We start from the raw sequence: 4,911 nt of genomic DNA, 5'->3' as shown, positions 1-4,911 counted from the left end.
AGCCCGGGTGACAGAGCAAGACACTGTCTCAAAAAAAAAAAAAAAAATTCCCTTAAAGCCCCTTCCCCTCTGGGTACTGCCTTATCCCTCAGCTACATTTAAGGGGAAGTTTCTCCAGAGCGCCATGCCTCTCCTGCTATGTCTCTTCGACTGACTCATACCTGTCTTTTGTCCCCAGCACACTACTGAAACTGCTGCTGCGCAGGTCACCCCACCTTGGCTTTCTTGCCCTCCCTCCAACAATACCTAGTATCACACAGGCCTCTTCTTTCCTTTTTATTTATTTTTTATGGTGTCAGTGTCATTTGCCAAGGGATCCCCTTTTTCTTTTTCTTTTCTTTTTCTTTTTTTTTTTTTTTGAGACAGAGTCTCGCTCTGCTGCCCAGGCTGGAGTGCAGTGGTACAATCTCGGCTCACTGCAACATCCACTTCCCGGGTTCAAGTGATTCTCCTGCCTCAACCTCCTGAATAGCTGAGATTACAGGCGCTCACCACCATGCCCAGCTAATTTTTATATTTTTAATAGACATAGGGTTTCACCAAGTTAGCCAGGCTGGTCTTGAACTCCTGACCTCAGGTGATCTGCCTGCCTTGGTCTCCCAAAGTGCTGGGATTACAGGTGTGAGCCACTGTGCCCGGCCAGCTGACTGTTAAGTGTCATATCTCCTGCCCACACACCACAGGCTCTTTAGCCCTCCTCTCCCCATGGCTAATAGACAATTCAAATGAAATTCAGGGAAAATAGGGCTTCTGGCCCAGCGCAGTGGCTGACACCTGTAATTCCAGCACTTTGGGAGGCCAAGGCGGGTGGATCACCTGAGGTCAGGAGTTCGAGACTAGCCTGGCCAATATGGTGAAAACCTGTCTCTACTAAAAATACAAAAATTAGCCAGGCATGGTGGTGCATGCCTATAGTCCCAGCTACTAGGGAGGCTGAGGCAGGGGGATAGCTTGAGCTCGGGAGGCAGAGGTTGCAGTGAGCCAAGATCGTGTCACTGTACTCCAGCCTGGGTGACAGAGTGAAACTCTGACTTAAAAAAAAAAAAAAAAAGAAAAGAAAGAAAATCAGGCTTCTGAGTCTGCCGTCCACCCAGCAGCCCCAGACCTGGGGGTCAGCCCAACTCATCCACATCTAATCCATGAGCAAATTTTGTTCAAAATAGAGTTGGAATCTGCCCGCTTGCACCTTCAGCCTGGTCTATCATCTGTCTCTGACTGGCCCATTCTTTACCTCCAGTGGCTTCTCCAACACAGAAAAGAAAAATGCCAGCTGGGCGCAGTGGCTCACACCTGTAATCCCAGCACTTTGGGAGGCTGAGGCAGGCAGATCACCTGAGGTTGGGAATTCAAGAGAAGCCTGGCCAAGGTGGTGCAACCCCGTCTCTACAAAAATTAAAAAATTAGTCGGGCATGATGGCAGGTGCCTGTAATCCCAGCTGCTCGGGAGGCTGAGGCAGGAGAATCATGAACCTGGGAGGTGGAGTTTACAGTGAGCCAAGATCACACCATTGCACTCCAGCCTGGGCGACAGAGTGAAACTCCATCTCAAAAACAAACAAACAAAACAAAACAAAAAAGCAAAAAGTAAACCAGGTGTAGTGGCACATACCTATAATCCCAGCTACTAGGGAGGATGAGACGGGAGGATCCCTTGAGCCCAGGAGTGTTGAGACCAACTTGGGCAACATACGGAGACCCACCTATCTCAAAACAAAAACCCACAGGAGTGTTAAAAGCAGATAGATATCTCCATGGAGGCATTTCAGGCCTATGATGCTCTCCTGAAGCTCTCTTCTCCATCCTCCATCCTCCATTCCACTCAGGCTTTCTGGTCTGGCCTAATGGGCATCCCAGCCAGATACTCCCCATTCCCCTCTGCCTCCTTCCTCTCACCCTGGATGCCCAGATTTCACTAAGTCCTTTTATTTCTTTGATTTTTATTTTGTTGAGACAGTCTCGCTCTGCCAGCCAGGCTGGAGTGCAGTGGCACAAACACAGCTCACTGTAGCCTCAAACTCCTGGCCTCAGGTGATCCTCCCACATCAGCTGGTACTACAGGTGTGTACCACTGTGCCTGGCCTTTTTGTTTGTTTGTTTTTGAGAGAGGTGGGGTCTCACTCTGTCTCACAGGCTGGAGTGCAGTGATGCAATCTTGGGTCACTGCAACCTCCATCTCCCGGTTCAAGCGATTCTCCCGCCTCAGCCTCCCCAGGAGCTGGAATTAGAGTCATGCACCACCATGCCTGGCTAATTTTTTTTTTTTTTTTTTTTTTGAGACGGAGTCTTGCACTGTTGCCCAGGCTGGAGTGCAGTGGCATGATCTCAGCTCACTGCAAGCTCCACCTCCTGGGTTCACGCCATTCTCCTGCCTCAGCCTCCCGAGTAGCTGGGACTACAGGTGCCCGCTCCCATGCCTGGCTAATTTTTTGTACTTTTAGTAGAGACGGGGTTTCACCCTGTCAGCCAGGATGGTCTCGATCTCCTGACCTTGTGATCCGCCCGCCATGCCTGGCTAATTTTTGTATTTTTGGGAGAGGGGGTTTAGCTATGTGGGCCAGGCTGGTCTTGAACTCCTGGCCTCAGGTGATCCACTGCCTCAGCCTCCCAAAGTGCTGGGATTACAGGCATGAGCCGTGCCTGGCATTTTTTTTTTGTTTTAATTTTTTTGTAGTGACGGAGATCTCACCATGTTGCCCAGGCTGGTCTCAAACTCCTGGGCTCAAGTGATCCTCCTGCCTCAGCCTCCCAAAGTGCTGGGATTATAGGCGTGAGCCACTGTACTGAGCCTTATTTTTATTTTTTGTGTTTATTTATTTATTGAGACAGGGCTCGCTGTGTCACCCAGGCTGGAGTGCAGTGGTGAGATCACTGCTCACTGCAGCCTCGAGCTCCCCGGTTCCCGCAATCTGCGCACCTTGGCCTCCCAAACTGCGATTACAGGTGTGAGCCATGGCACTCGGCTGAGTCCTTTTTTTTCTACCTCGGGTCTGCAGCATCCTGGCTGCCATAGCCTTCCTTGGACCCTTGGCAGGCATGGCTTCCCACACCTCGCAGCCAGCAGCTCTCTCTCAAGTCACTGGGATTTTACCAGCCTCTTGGGGTTCTGCTGCCTTGACCAGTGTTCCCAGCCCCTGGCAGCCCTTCTCCAGCTGCAGCTGCTCCGCCTCCTTGCTGTTCCTGGGGAGGAGAGGTGCTGTTCTCACACTATCTATCTATGAGTGAGGACTTGTCATCTGTAATGGTTAGTTATTTATGGGAGCCCTATGTCCAACTCTGAACCAGGCCAACTGACTGGGCTCAGCTGCCCACTGAATCAACTGCCTGATACTCCCTGGTGGTATCAGGAGCCCAGCAATCATGCCAGTCGCCTGTTCACCTCCAAAACTTTAAAAAAAATTTTTTAGACAGGGTCTTTCTCTGTCACCCAGGCTGGATTACAGTTGCACAATCACAGCTCACTGCAGCCTTGACCTTGCAGCCTTGGTGGGAGGGCTCAACTCATCCTCCCACCTCAGCCTCCCAAGTAACTGAGACTACAAGCAGGTGTCATCACACCCGACTGATTTTTTTATTTTTACAATTTTTGGAAGAGACAGCCTTGCTTTGTTGCCCAGGCTGGTCCAGAACACCTGGTTTCAAGAGAGCTCAATCTTTGTTTAGATTGTCTTCCGCCACCCCGTAACTCTTCCCATCCTGTCAGCTTTTGTTTTCTATCCATGGGAGCCCAGCATGAGACTGGCTGTCCTGGTAGTGCAGCAGGGTGCTGGGAGGGGGAACATAGCTCCACTGGCTTCCTCTCTTTCCTGGGGGGCATCTCCAGGCCCCTTGTGTAGGTGGGAGGATAACCCTTTGGTGCTCAACAAACACAGCAATAAGCCCTCTCTCAGTTGCCATCTACCCCTACTGAGAGAAAGATCCAGGCTCCTATAACATAAGGGAATCCAGGAGGGCAAGGAGCCCTTGCCCTGCGGAGGGTCAACAAGGACCTGCTCCCCTCAGGATGGCATCCGTCTGCCCCTCCCCTCAGTCCATACTCAGAGTTCAAAGCTAGCATGGGCAGGAGTGGGCTAGGGCTCTTGGCTCACTGATTGTAAGAGCTCATGGATTCCAGGCATACAGACTGTCAAGGTCTTGCGGCAGGCAGGCAGCAGACCACTGGGCAGGAAGATTCCAGGGCTGCCCCGCTGCCCTCCTGTCAGGCCTCTCTGCCCTCCACAGCCCAGCCTCTCACGACCAAACTCTGGCTTCCTTCCCCACCGTCATCTACCCCCAGGCCCTGCTCCATCAAAATCCTATCACCGGCTACCCAAGGAAGAATTCTACCTGGTGACCCTAAGGTTCTTTGGGTAGCCTGTCACCTCCTGGCCATCCTTGGCCGATCTGTGTCCCTCATGTCTTCCTCACCCATGGCTCTCCTTCTCGCTGGTCCCCATCCTGTTCAGGGGCCTGGATGTCACCATCGGGGGCTGATGTGGCCTGAGGCCCCATCCAGGTCACCCTCCCCTCCAGCCCCAACTCCTCCCAGGAAGTTGGAGGCACAGGGGAGAGAGAGGTGGTGGAGAGGCCCAAGGCGACACCCTGGAGCAAGACCTTCAGCCTCTTTACATCTCTGATCATTGTTATCTATAAAATGAATAAGTTGGAATGGAGTTTTCGAAACTAGAAAATTCCATGAATTTTGTCTCAAATGGAAATAATCTTATCAAACTATCTTTCCATTTCCTGTTGTCCTTATTTTTCTATTTGTACATTCATGCAGGCATGAAATTTCAGAGTAGAGATGTAAAGTTTCTTAAACATGTTCAGTCATAAGAGGAAAACAAAACCATACTTTATTGCTGCAGGAAAAGCGGTAGTAATTTGTGGGATAAAATGAAAATGTATTCACACTTTATTTGGTTAATTATTTCT

The sequence above is a fragment of the Piliocolobus tephrosceles genome, chromosome 20 (assembly GCF_002776525.5).
Source record: "Piliocolobus tephrosceles isolate RC106 chromosome 20, ASM277652v3, whole genome shotgun sequence".
NCBI lineage: Eukaryota > Metazoa > Chordata > Mammalia > Primates > Cercopithecidae > Piliocolobus > Piliocolobus tephrosceles.
The sequence above is the reverse complement of the archived record's forward strand: the minus strand, read 5'-3'. Positions refer to the sequence as shown.